Here is a 15,088-nt window from a genome sequence, read left to right on the forward strand (position 1 = left end):
CAGGTTACTAATAGGTAAACATTCCTTTTTTAGAATTAATTAATTATAATTAACTATTTTCTTAAAATAATTAATTAAATATTTAACAAGACCTCTTTTAGCAATTAATATTTATAAATAATTTTTTCTATTTATATTTAAATCCTTACTCTAATTATTTTAACAATTAAGCCATTTAATTATAATATTTACAATAAAATTTATTTTTTTACAAAAATTAAACTTCTTTTTACACAAATTAAAATTCTCTTCTTATAATAAATTTTTAAATGATATTTAATTATTTTGTTACAATTAGATGAACTAAGTATGAAGCCTCAAGCTAATCAATCGATAACAAGTGTAGCCATTTTTTTCTAAAAAATTCTTCAACTTATTTCACTTTTTACTTTGTAAATATTTAAATAAAAAAATTAAATAATTAAGTGTAATAATTTAAAATTAAGATTACAAGTATAATAAAATTTAAATTATGAAATTATATGTGTATAATTTTAAATTATAAAAAGTTTTGCTATAAAACTTTAAATAATTTAAGTGCAAAAAAATAAATTACTAAAAGATCCTTATATAGTAATAAATTACAAAAAATTAATTAATAATTATAATTAATTTAATTTTCAAATATAATTAATCTTAAAAGTTTTATAAGGAAATAAATTATTAGGTTACTTTCAGGTTACAAGTTATTTATTATTTATTTTTATTTAATTTCCAAATTAATCACAACCATTTAATAGTAATCCAATGGCTTAAAAAAATGTAACTATAATGGTTACAATAAAAATGTAACCATTGAAACCTCTTCCATTTATATAATTCTCTAAGTGTTTATTTAGTATACTATATTAGATTATATTATATATATATATATATCTTATATTATTAATAATCGTATATTTATATAAATATACAGTTTTGGGTGATTCTATAATGCACCCCCTTAAAAAGGGATGTATTGATGCACCCTTAACTTGTTTCGGCATCCAGAAAAAATTTTAATCTAATTTTTTTTCATATTCATGTACGTTATAGCTATTTAAGATATCTTACAAAATTTTGAAAAATTCGAAATAATTTACAATATAGAAAATAATGTTCAAACAATCTATTTTACACGCGTATAAAATAAAATAGTCACGCGTGCAACACACTGTTTGAACATAATTTTCGGTGTGTTAAACTTTTCCAAATTTCTTAAAATTTTGCAAGATGTCTTAAATAACTATAACGTACATGACCATGAGAAGAAATTTGATTAAAAAATTATTTCGGATGCTAAAACAGATAGAGACTATATCCATTTTAAGGGGGTGCATTGTAGAATTTTCCTACAGTTTTTAAGTCAATACTAAAATATGTAACCATATAGTACTATCTATATCTATATATATATAATGAAGAGAATTATGGAGCGGTGACGTGACACTCTAAAATTTTTCTAATTACTTCTATCTATTCTCTCTTTAATTTTCTCATTATTAAATTCTTTATTAGTTTCATAAATATTAATTGATATAAAATATATAACTCTATTTATTTTATTCTTAATTCTCTCATTCTTTTTTATTTTTTATTTTTTAAAAATAATAACATCAAACCTCACATACACATCACGTTTTTGGCCTTTTTTTTAATTAAAATATTTAAAATCTATATGTATATATAGCACAACCCATCTTTATTTCTATTTGAAGCCCTCTAACCCTTAATATATAATTTCATTCTCATCATTCTTAATTGGTGTAGTTTGACTCAAATTATTTATTTATTTATCTATATTTGTAAAGTTACAATTTCTTTTTGGGTGATTATTAATCATGGGAAAAGGAAAGTCTTGGTTGCCAAGTTTTGAAAAGTCTTCTTAAAGAAGTTTTGGAATGTCTTAGTCCACAAGTTGTCTTGATGCCCAAGTTTTATAATTTTATAAGTATATGTTTTGTGTGAAAGGTGTGTGTGGAGAGAAAAAAAAATAGTGAGTTGTGAAAAAGAGAAGTGTGTGAGTTTGTTATGTGGTGAGAGTGAGTAATAAGCAAAGGGTGTATTGAGATTTGAGTAGAGAGATTGAGATAGAGATTATATGTAATTTTGAAGTGATAAGTGAAATATATATCTTACCAAACTAAGTAAATTGTTTTGCTTCGTTTCTTTGTTATTTCCCTGCGCTTGAAGTTTATTGTTTTTCCCAACTAGTAGTATCAGAGTCAAGGTTCAGATCAACATAGAAAATATTATAGATGGTGCCTTCCACAAAATTTGAGATTGAACTTTTTGATGGGAAGAATAATTTCAGCTTATGGCAGAGTACGGTGAAAGATGTGTTGGTACAACAAGGGCTCCTAAAGGCACTGCTGGGAAAGAAACTTGAGAGTATGACTAATGAAGATTGGGAAGAGTTGCAGGCAAAAGTGGTAAGCACTATTCGTTTAAGTTTGGCTCCTGAATTAAACTATAGTGTATTGAATGAAACATGTCTATCTGAGTTATGGAAAAAGTTAGAAAAGCTTTATATGTCAAAATCCCTAACAAATAGATTATATTTGAAGAAGCAGTTATATGAATTAAAAATGGTTGAAGGAGAAGATGTTAGGGATCATATAAACTAATTTAATAAGTGCATGACTCAATTGTTAAGTGTAGAGGTTAAAATTGATGAAGAGGATCAAGCTATTATTTTGTTGGCATCTTTACCAAAATCATATGAGACATTAGTGACTACACTTTTGGTTGGAAAGACTACTTTGATTGTAGATGAGGTATCAACTGCTCTTTTAGAGACAGATAGTATCAAGCAACCAAGTGGTGTGTCTCATACTGATCAAGCTCTTGTGACAAGGTCAGAATCAAGTCGTGGTAGGAGTACATCGAGAGATAGATGTGATGATAGAAGAGACAATCGCGCTCATTCACGCTCTTCGAGGGAAGTGGAGTACTACTATTGTCACAAAAAGGGACATGTTAGGCAGAATTATGAAGAGTTGACCAAGCATCTTGAAGCAATGAGGAATCAAGAATGCGAAGACACATCAGGTTCCACAAATGTTGTTGGTGAAGGCTTTGAAAGTGACTGTGATGTTCTCTCTGTCATAACTGATGAAAATTTTTTTGACTCTTGGATTTTGGATTCTGGTTGTTCGTTCCACATGTGCCCGTATAAGGAGTGCTTTGACACTTATAAGGCATATGATAAATGTACTGTTTTGATGGGTAATGATTCTAGTTCTAGAGTTGTTGGAATAGAAACTATTAAGGTGAAGATGTTTAATGGTATTGTGAGAACACTGACTGATGTGAGACATGTTCCAACATTGAGGGAGACGTTAGGCTTTGAAGTTTTGAATCCTTCTTATAAATTAAGCCTGGATGGAGTTAGAGCTCATGCCCAACTCCTCCCATCTTTGGCGAGTGGACCGTGCTTCTGTTCTTTGAGGAACCAGTGAATGGGCCTTGTTTCAGTATTGGGCCTCTGAGATAGCACATTTATTAGTCATCCTGAAAACACTGATAAAAAAGAGAATAAGGGATACATATGTCAAAATACTAGGTAGAATATCATAGAACCAAGTAGTCTCATTTTTCATTTGTAGTATACATCTAGTGAATCCAAATGCAACAAAAACCAAACATACACCCCAAAAATAATATATATATATAACAAGGATTTAAAGTTTCTATTAAAGTATCATTTTATCTTAATTGTTTACCTAGCGTAGAATACGAGTATTACATGTGGCAAGATAAAGCATCACTTTAATAAACTTGGTGGGTACATACAATGAGTGGACATAAGGACCACACACTTGAAGACAACTGGTGGTCGGCAAAAAGGAAACGATCAACATTGTCCTTGCATTACACATTCTTGCCCGATGAAAACATCAATTTAGGAGAAGTAATCACAACTTCAACTAGGCTCATGAAATGAACTCTAGTCGGTGACTGACGAGAGCATATACGATCCAGATCCGGTAAATCAGCTTCTAATCCTTAAGGATCCGATATTCATTCCCGGCCTCCAGATTATTTGTTATGATCTTTCACTAAGAAAATATTCTTTATTTATTGTCATTTATTATAATTGATATGAAACGTCCATCACACAAAGTGAGGACACACAAAAATTCATATAGCACAAGCACTAATAAAATTTGTGTACTATCTTTTTTACACCAGGGGTGACCCTAAGTAACTATAGACCTTAAGAATAAGAAAATCATTGGGCCCTCATTGAAGAAATATATGATATTCTCAAAAATTAGTAAAAAATGTGTGTATTTTCAAAAGATTTTTTTGGGGGCCCTAGGCAAAATGGGTTCTAGGCATAGGCCTGACCCATCTTAGTCTAGGGCTGCCCCTGTTCTAAATTTGCAAAGCTCGTTTGAATCTTGTTTATATTATTCTAGGTATAAACTAAGAAATTTATAAAGAAGCGAAGATAATTAGACTATTACCATTATAATTAGTACAAAACCTCTATAAATTCTATTATTATATTATATTCTTTGCTCTTTCATTAATTATAAAATCATTACTATTGTACTTGTGACTTCATGTTGTTGGTTAAAAATGGAGTCAACAAACATCATATTTTATGAGAGAGAAAAAGTTAACCATTAATGTCAAACTCTATGAAACTAAATAAGAAAAGTTAAATAAAAAAGTAAAAGACATTTGCTACTATTAGGGGTGTTCAAATATCCAATTTAAATTTTATAGTGCTACGAATTTTCTTTTTTTCCTCCATTTTATCCTTTTCTTATAAATTCTCTTTTTTTTATAGTTGACCTAATGCAATAATTAATATAGATTAACAAATAATAATGTAAGATTAATCACTACAAAAATTACAAACTCTTAAAATTTTTATTTAATACAAAAATTACTCAATAATAAAAATAATAATAAGAAAAAAATTATTTTCACTCTAGTATCTTACAAAATAAAAATAATTATAATATTATTATAGAAACTTGTTCAAATTTTAAAAATTTAAAATAAAAATTGTAAGAAAAATATGGCATTACAATACTTTGATGTAATAATATACTTCCAAAATGCTATAATAACTTTGTTGTTCAGATTAATTATATTAATTATTATTAAACTAAATCAATGATTATAATTAAAGCTGATTTTTTTTTATATCGATAAATTATTGCGTATTTTATAATATATGTTATGCTTTTTTTGAAAAAAGCTAATATATGTTATAAAATGGAGATATTTGTTGTAGTGAGATTTAAGGGTGTAATTAGCGATTGATTATTGAAGTCTTTTTCTTAATGAAAATATTTAAATTGCTATAATTAAATTATAAATAATGAATATAATATATATATATATATATATATAATGAGGAGAAAATAGAAAGAATAGATAAAAAAAAAATAACTTTCATGTTATCATGTAATAGGTTAAAAATAAGAAATATTAATTTAAAAAATTTAATTAATAGTTATAAATATTAACTATTAGATTTGATTCAATGGTTAATAATAAAATACACATTCATAAGTAATACCTATTAAGAACATGCCCATATATATAGGCAACCGATTTTGTGTCCATTTTGAAAATTAGAGATTGTATTCTGTTGTACTGTATAGTGGGTCCTACGTACTTTATTATTTTTTAATATTTTTTTTGTGTTTTTTTAATTTATTTGACAACCAGTTGTAAGTTTCTTCACCATTAATCAATTTTCTTTTTTAATTTAAAAATAAAAAAGTACAAAAAAGATTTAATCAAATGACAGTTGGTGGTAGTTAATACTACAGTAGTACTGTAGAGGGTGGGTCCATGTTGTCGGGCTGAGGTTATTTTTGTCTTTTCAGTCCTTCATATTTTCTATGTATTTGTGCGGTGGTAGTGGAGTACGTTATATCATGTACCGAGTACATTTATAGTTTCTGCATGATGTTTAGTAAAAAAAGAGTACAAAATATCATGTACCTAGTATGTGCCTTTATGTTTTGTAGTACATTGGTTAGAAAAATTTCTTATAACTCATGAAATTATGTGTTGTTATATATTGAGTTTTGCATATGTATATTTGTTTTATTTTAATTAGGTTTTAGATAAAAATTATCATAGAAATATTTTATTTTCACCTTATAAGATTGGTTTTTTTACGTTAAATAATTTAGTTGTTCATTAATAATAATTTTAAGATTTGTTCAAGATGAGATAATTAACTTAAACACCTCAAGCATAACATGAAGTAAATAAAATTAGGATATTTGAAGCAGTGATTTGTTGGAAGTTATGTTACCATGATCTAGATTTACTAACATGTATCTTGATTATAATACTATAATCTAACACCCTAAATATGAATTCCTAATATGATGAAATAAACACATATAAAGTTCAGAGAAATTTTACATTGGTGGAAGCAAAATATAATGATTCCTTCTGTTCAGATTTCTAGCCCTTGATTCCTTTCTGTAGCAGAGCATCAAGATCTGAACCTGGATCTCCTCTCCTTCAGTTTGGTTGGATTCTTCATAATCTTCCACACCATGATTGAGTACTTGACTTGATATGAGTGGGTATGTACTCTATCACTAATGGCTCAAAATTGATGACTCGATATGGTATTGTATGTCAAACTGACTTAATTCTATTGCCCATTTCAGGAGTCTCCCTGATGACTCCGGTTTTTGTAACACTTGACGAAGAGGGTTGTTGGTTAGTACCCTTATGGCCTGGACCTGAAAGTATGGTCTTAACTTTTGGGAAGCAATTAGCAAGCAGTGGGAAAGCTTTTCAAGCATAGGATACTTGGACTTCGCGCCCAGCAGTCTCTTGCTCACGTAATATACTGGAAGTTGTACCTTTTCTTCTTCTCACACTAGTGCGGCACTTAGGGCATGATCAGACACTGTGAGGTTCAAAAACAACAGTTCTCCTTCAACTGGTTTGGACTGTATAGGGGCCTTCACTAAATATTCTTTTAGTTGCTGGAAGGTTGTCTCACATTTTGCTATCCACTCAAACTAGTTATTTCCTCGAAATACATTGAAGAATGGTATGCACTTATCTGTAGAATTGGAGACGAATCTACTAAGTGTTGTTATTCTTTTTGTCAATTTCTGAACATCTTTGTGTTTCCTGGGTGAAGGAATATCTACAAAGGCTTTGATTTTTTTCAAATTTGCCTTAATCCCTCGAGAGCTAACTATAAAACCTAGAAATTTCCCTGAAGAAACTCCGAAGGTACACTTCTTTGGGCTTAATTTCATTTTATACTCCCAGATAATGGCAAAGGCCTTTTCTAGATCTTGGTAATGGCTTTCAGACGTCCTTGATTTTACCAACATGTCGTCGGCGAAAGCTTCCATGTTCTTCCCTAAGACATTCTTGAACATCTTGTGCACTATTTGCTGATAAGTGGCTCTGGCATTCTTCAAACCGAATGGTAGGACCTTGTAGCAATAAATTCCCTTGTCAGTTTGGAAACTTGTATGCTCTTGATCAGCTATGTGCATTTTTATTTGGTTATTACCGGAGTAAGCGTCCATGAAGGTCAACAACATAAATCCTTAAGTAGCATCAACCATTTGATCAATGTGCGAAAGCGGGAAACAGTCTTTGGGACATGCTTTATTCAGATCTGTAAAGTCTATACACATCCTCCATGTCTCGTTAGGCTTTGGGACCAACACTGGATTGGAAAGCCATACGGGATACAGGGCTTCCCTCAGGAAGTCCATGTTTGTCAACTTGTTCACTTCTGTTTTTACCACCATCGATCTTGCCGGATCTAATGGTCTCCATTTTTGCCGAACTGGTCCGGCATTGGTGTAATACCGGAATTAAGAAAAAGGATTAGCAAAGCCCTAAATAGATAATTATGAGTAATTGATGGAATTATATTATTATATAGTTCACTATATGTGAAATTATATGAATTTTAATATGTTAAGACCCCGTTGGTGAGCCAGGGGAATTTTAGTAATTTTGACCCGAGAAGGGTAAAACGATGAAATTAATTTAATTACGTGCTTAATAGAACTATATTATGATATAGTATGCATGTGTTGTCTTTTCAGGTGTGTTCTGACAGGTTGGCGCGGTATAGTCACAACCGGGTATTTCGGGCCGAACGGGGTTCGGGCCCGAAATGCAATTTGAATTGAATTATTGGCATTTTACTTATGTATGAGAAATCTGAATTCATTTGAATGTATTTGTGTTATGTGAAATAACCTAAATGCCCTTGTTTGGTTTGTTGTGTGTTGAATGGCCTTAAGGGCATTTTGGACCTTTGGCTTTATTATTGGATTTGTTAAGAAAAGAGGTTTATTTTGAGAATTAAAGGAAATTTCTGGAGTTTTTCTCCAGCCCTAGCTGAAACTCTCTCTTTCTCTCTAAATTCATTCTTGTTCTTGAATTGTTGGTTGAGTTTGGCTTGGAATCAAGATTGGTGTTGAAGGCTTTTGTGCTAGAATTTTGGAGGAATTGAGGTAGCTCTTTTACTGAATTTTATTTGAGATTCTTGCTGAATATTATTGTTGTAAAAGCATGAAATATGATGTGGGTTGTGTTTATGAGTTTGTGATGCATGTTCTTGGTTGTTGGGGTTGTCTTGAGCATGCTTAGAGCTTTAAATTCATAAGTTTGTATGGGTTAAGTTTGGGCAGAAATTAGAGGATTTGATTAGTGTAATTTTCTGTTGTTGAGCTCTGAAATTTATTGTTTGAAATTGGAGTTCAAGCTCTTTTTAATGGAAGTTTGTTTGAGATGTAGCTCAAGTTAAAGCTTTGATTTTTATGGATTTGCAATCTGAAATTATGGGGTTATGATGTTGGATTTTGATACTTGAGCATGTGTTTTAAACTCCCTTTATGATGATTAAAAACCTATTTTATGGTTTGGGAGTTTTAGTTGTGAATTGGGGTGAAAAGATTTGATTTTTCTTGCTGAAATCGTGTTCTTGCTGCTGTTTTTCTGGGTTTTGAACCCAGATGCCTCGGCATGGTATTTAGCATGCCGCGGCGCGCTCATTTCTTTATGGGCAGATCCTTTTTGCAACTTCAAATGGCCATAACTTTATGATCCGGACTCCGATTTGGGAGTTCTATATACCGTTGGAAAGCTCTTTCCGAGCTCTATCTGAATATCTGAAATTTTAAATGCCATGTGAATATTTTATGAAAATGAAATCAGGGGTTAACCCTATTTGTGAAATCCCAGATTGTGTGACTAGGATTACCGGCACCTGATCAGGAGCACCCGGGGATTTGGAATCTCTATCATTGCAGGACATCAGGTAAGACAGTGATTAGCACATAGAGTATGCGCAGTGGCGCTTATATTGTGAATGATATGCATGAAAGTTTAGTAACCGGGATTAGGGTTATTACCCTAACATGAGCGGTTTAATAGCCTAGGGTTATTACCCTAGTGGTATATGTTGTATAAATATTATGCCATGTTGGATAAATGTATATATTGAGATAATGAATTATGCGCTTAAGGCATAATTAAGCTAGACTCGGTAAACTAGTACCTTGAGTTTAATTTTAATGCGGTCTTGGGTTATTACCCTAGAACATTATGAAAGTAAGAAAGTGTTAATATATGGTAATATTATTAATCCGGTGAAAATATGAGTTAGGGCTATTACCCTAAGATTTTATATGATGTGGTAAATATTGAATGCATGCGGTTATGTTAAGCGTTATGTGTATAAGACATAACTAGGTTAGACCTGGTATATATCACCAGGATAAACCACCGAAAGAACGTAATGTATGGATTACGTATATATATAAGTAGGGTTATGCGAGCAAGACATAACCAGGTTAGGCTCGATAACCAGAACCGAGGTAAACCCTACTAAGGCCTTATTGTAAATAGACGTGTGAGCGCAACACGTAGGTCTATGCCACGTAGACATAAATAGGCATGTGAGCATAACATGCAGGTCTACAGTAGATAGACCAATGGTGCAGTGGGCACCATTAGTTATGTGTTATACATATTGAGATTAAGGGTTATGCGTTCAAGGCATAATCAAGTTGGACTCGGTAATCAGAAACCGAGATGAACTATTCTAGGGCCTTATTGTAATTAGACGTGTGAGAGCAACACGTAGGTCTACGCCACGTAGATATAAATAGATGTGTGAGCGCAACACATAGGTCTACGTCACGTAGACATAAATAGGCATGTGAGTGTGACATGCAGGTCTGTGACACACAGACATATATGAATGGCATTATTGTTTAAATAGTATGATGAGCATATTATTATTGTTATGTTATATACTGTCTTGCTGGACTTGGCTCACGGGTGCTCTTTTGTGCAAGAAAGGGTAAGGCATTAGCTGATCAGCCATGAGTTTCAAGAGCAGGGCGAGGAATGTACATGTTCATGCCACTTCAGACCAAGCGGGTTATAGGTCTAACAGTGTTGACTTTTGTATTCTGTTTTGCCGCTTAGGTCGGCTAGAAAGAAAGAACTTGTAATAAGTTTGTAAATATTTTTGGGATCCCAACTATTTTGAAAAAAAAGTTTAAATATATTACAAGTTTATTTTCAGTCTGTTTAATATAAAATTTTAAATTCTGCGCTGTTTTAATTAGTAATCCCGAGTAGGGGATTAGGATTCCATAAGCATTTTGGGTAGCGTGCCTAATTATTTAGGGCGTTACAATTGGGGTCTATGTTTAATGCATGGAAAATTGACCTTTGGACTGATAGCAATCATATCAACATGACTCCAAGCCAACACGTCATTATTTGCTTTGATCGCGGGGACAATCTGTTCTTTCACTGTTGGAGGCAAGTTCTTCCCCACTCGAATGACTTTAGTGGGATCTTGATCATCAATACAGACTTCCTCTACTTCTTCCATGGGTTCTATGACACATTCCACACTGATTCATGGGTCAAGCTCATCTTCTGGGACTACCCCCAGTGTGGTCTGGGAAGATGTTCTGGCATCAGAGTTATTTCTTTCTCGGAACATGAGGCATGTTCTAGTTGAGACGTTGTAGTAGCTCTGCGCACTCCGTTGATCTCCTCTGCTGGTTCCTATGCTTCTGGAGTCGCTGAGGAACTTTAAACATAGATGTTGGATTGATGTCACTGCTCCAAAATCCATTAAAAATGGCCTCCCCAGGATGGCGTTATAAATAGTTGGGCAGTCGATGATCACGAATGTGCTGTATTTGAAGGATGTTATTGTGTTCCTGCCAGGAACTACTCCATTTATGGTCATCGAGAGTTGTATTTTGCCCATAGAAATCAGCGTATCTCCATTGAAGCCTTGTAATTGTATTGGACAGGGTAATCCTATAGCATGAAAGGCTCCTTTGAAGATAATGTTCACAGAACTTCCATTGTCCACCAGAATTCTGGAAACTCTCTTATTGGCTATCTGAGCTTCAATCACTAGCAGATCATTATGTGAGAAATACACATGTCGCGCATCATCTTCAGTGAAGGTCATGGGCAAGTTCTGTTGGAAGTTATTTTACCAGGATCTTAGATCTACTCACAAGTATTTTGATTTAACAACCTAAATATGAACTTCTAAAACGATATGAAATTAAACACATAAGAGTATCAGAAATCTTACAGTGATTGCAGCGGAATATATATCTCCTCCCACTCAGATCTCTAACCCTTGATTCCTTTCTGTAGCAGAGTATAATCAAGATCTGAGCCCAAAAGTCCTTCTTTGTTGTCTCTGAAATCTACACAGCCTTCCTCACTGTGATTGAGGTATTACTTGATGTGTGTGGGCACTACTCTAGCACTCATACATTTTGAAACAGTGAAGGGATAGAGAGAGAGAGAGTGGCGGCTCAGAGAGAATTTTCTGAGAGAAAATTCTTTCAGAATAATGCTGTGAAAAGGTTATACAGTTGTGTGAAACTCTGAAGCCTTTGCCTTCTATTTATAGAAGACCACCAAGGGCTATGATTGACATTTTGAACTGAGAAAATCAAAGGGAAAAGGAAGGTAAGTGGCCGGCCTAGGCAATGTGGAAACAAGGCTTGCCACTTTTCCAACTTTCCTTTTCCTACACTTGATAGTTTCCCTTTTTGTGAAAAATTGCCAATTCCATTGTTCAACCATATTAATGATAAATCTAATTATTTAATAATTAAAAATAATTATCAAATAATACATTATCATTTGATTTATTAATAATGAAACTAATTAAAGTTTCCTAATTAATAAATATGCCCTTCAAAATCTCTATTTACTGTTTTGCCCTTAATAAGTGCTAAATTCTCAAACTGACAAGTCCATCTTGAGAATTTTTAATTGATTAATTAAAATCAATTAAATGAGTCTTACAAGTAATATCATCTCAACTAGTGAGGGGACCATGGGTCTATATATCCGAGCTTCCAATAAGCAGATCTAGAATTTACCACTTAAATTCACTGACTTATTAATTCTTCGTTGAATCCACACATAGAACTCAGAATTGCACTCTCAGTATATAGAATGCTCTATATGTTCCACCATATAGACACATTATTAGTTATCCATTGTTATAATCCTAATGTGATCAATGATCCTCTATATGGATGATCTACATTGTAAAAGGACTTAAATTACCGTAACACCCTACAATGTATTTTATCCTTAAAACACTTAACCCTGTATAAATGATATTTCAACTAAGTGAAATGAGTACTCAATCATTTATCTCGTTTGGTTAAGCTCGAAGGAAATCACCCTTTGCTTACTATTCGCCAGATAGAAGCTATAGATTCCATATTTATGTTAGCGCTCCCACTCAATCGTACTACCGTGTTCCCAAAATGTATGTATTGCCCAGACTAAAGTGTTAGGCTTAACTAACAAATCAAAGAACACGAATAACACTCTTGAAATTAAGCCTAACCATATCAGGATTTAGATCATGTGATCTAGGATCAACTTATGATATTGAATTGAATAGATGTTTACGGTAAGTTTCAAAATCTAATTCAAAGTTCAATATCGGTCCATTCCAATGCATACTCCATGCATCCAACCTGAGCTTTACTTTAACCTATGTTCTGGAAAGAACATAACATTTCTCCAAATGTAAGTAAACTCTGTTGTAGATTGTCATATCGTTGAAACCCGGTTGTTCGATAAATCTAGGAATACTTTATTCACATAGTCATGTTTATTTTCCACTGTGTTGACAACACAATAAACATGTTCAAGTATGTGAAAGGGGTTTGGATGAATTTATAAATCAAATAGACAAGCAATTGATTAAGTGAACCAAAACATACACAAGTGAATGAAAAATTACTTCTGTTACTTTATTGATATAGAATAATCTGGATTACATTGAAACAGAGTTTTATTTAGGGCATAAAACCCAACAAACTCCCACTTGCACTAATATAAAACAAATCAGTACATTTCAATTAATCCTAAATTCTGACGGTGCTTTTCGAATGAAGTTACTGCCAAGACTTTGGTGAATGGATCAGCCAAGTTATCCTGCGTATCCACTTTCTCCACCAGTACATCCCCTCTTGCCACATATTCTCTGATAATATGATACTTTCTTTCTATGTGCCTACTTCTCTTGTGGCTCCGAGGTTCCTTACTGTTGGCTATAGCTCCAGTGTTATCACAAAACAGGACTAGAGGCCTTTCCATTCCAGGAACTACACCAAGACTGGTGAAGAACTTCCTAAGCCAGACAACCTCTTTAGCTGCTTCATCCATGACTATGTATTCCCGCCTCCATGGTAGAATGCGAAACCATGATTTGTTTAGCACTTCTCCAAACCACTGCTCCACCCCCAAGAGTAAACACCATCCCAGATGTAGATTTCCTGTCTTCAAGACATCCCTGGAAATCTGAGTCTGTATAGCCTAAGGGATTCAAAGCACCACCCTTATAGACTAATACATAATCTCTTGTACTCTTTAAGTATTTCAAAATATACTTAACAGCATTCCAATGTACCCTTCCTGGATTTGACTGATACCTGCTCACGATTCCAACTGCATAGCAGATGTCAGGTCTAGTGCATAGCATAGCATACATTAGACTTCCAACTGCAGAAGCATAAGGAATTTTTGCCATGTCTTCTATCTCTTGAGGATCAGTAGGACACTGTTCCTTAGATAGACGGATACCATGTCTAGAGGGCATGTTTGCCCCTTTGGTATTGGTCATGGAAAATCTCTCAAGAACTTTGTCAATGTAAGTTGTTTGAGAGAGAGCAAGGGATCTGTTCTTCCGATTTCTGACAATCTGAATACCAAGAACATAGGCTGCCTCACCCAAGTCTTTCATGTCAAATTGAGTGTCAAGCCATTCCTTGATGTGAGTCATTTTCTTGACATTGTTTCCAATGATCAAAATGTCATCAACATAAAGGACCAGGAATACTACTATTTGGTTTTCCTTGAGTTGGTAAACACAAGGTTCATCTTCATTCTGATGAAAGCCGTAGGTCTTGATGATCTCATCAAACCTTTTGTTCCATGAGCGAGAAGCTTGCTTAAGCCCATATATGGACCTATTTAATTTGCAAACTTTATTCTCCTGCCCAGGAAGAACATAACCTTCTGGTTGCTCCATATAGATGGTTTCTTCAAGAAGCCCATTAAGAAAGGCTGTCTTGACATCCATTTGCCAGATTTCATAATCTAAAGCGGCAGCTATGGAGAGAAGAATTTGGATGGATTTGAGCATGGAAACAGGACTAAAAGTTTCCTCATAGTCCACACCTTCTCTTTGGGTATAACCCTTGGCGACCAGTCTAGCTTTGAAAGTTTCGACTTCGCCTCCAGCACCTCTTTTCTTCTTGTAGACCCATTTACATCCAATTGGACGAAAATCTTCGTGTGGTTCTACATATTCCCGTACTTTGTTCTTTTTCATGGAATCCATTTCTGAATCCATACCGGCTGACCATCGCTTCCGTTGCGGACTTGCCATTGCCTGTTTATAGGTCAATGGGTCGTCATCAATACCGTCACCAACGACCATATTGATTTCACCATCTAAGCCATAACGAGATGGTTTCGTAGAAACCCTCCCACTACGACGAGGAGCGGTGACTTTCTGAACAGGAGCTTTAGTAGTAGTTTTCTCAGTTGC

Source organism: Cannabis sativa, chromosome 8, assembly GCF_029168945.1.
Source record: "Cannabis sativa cultivar Pink pepper isolate KNU-18-1 chromosome 8, ASM2916894v1, whole genome shotgun sequence".
NCBI lineage: Eukaryota > Viridiplantae > Streptophyta > Magnoliopsida > Rosales > Cannabaceae > Cannabis > Cannabis sativa.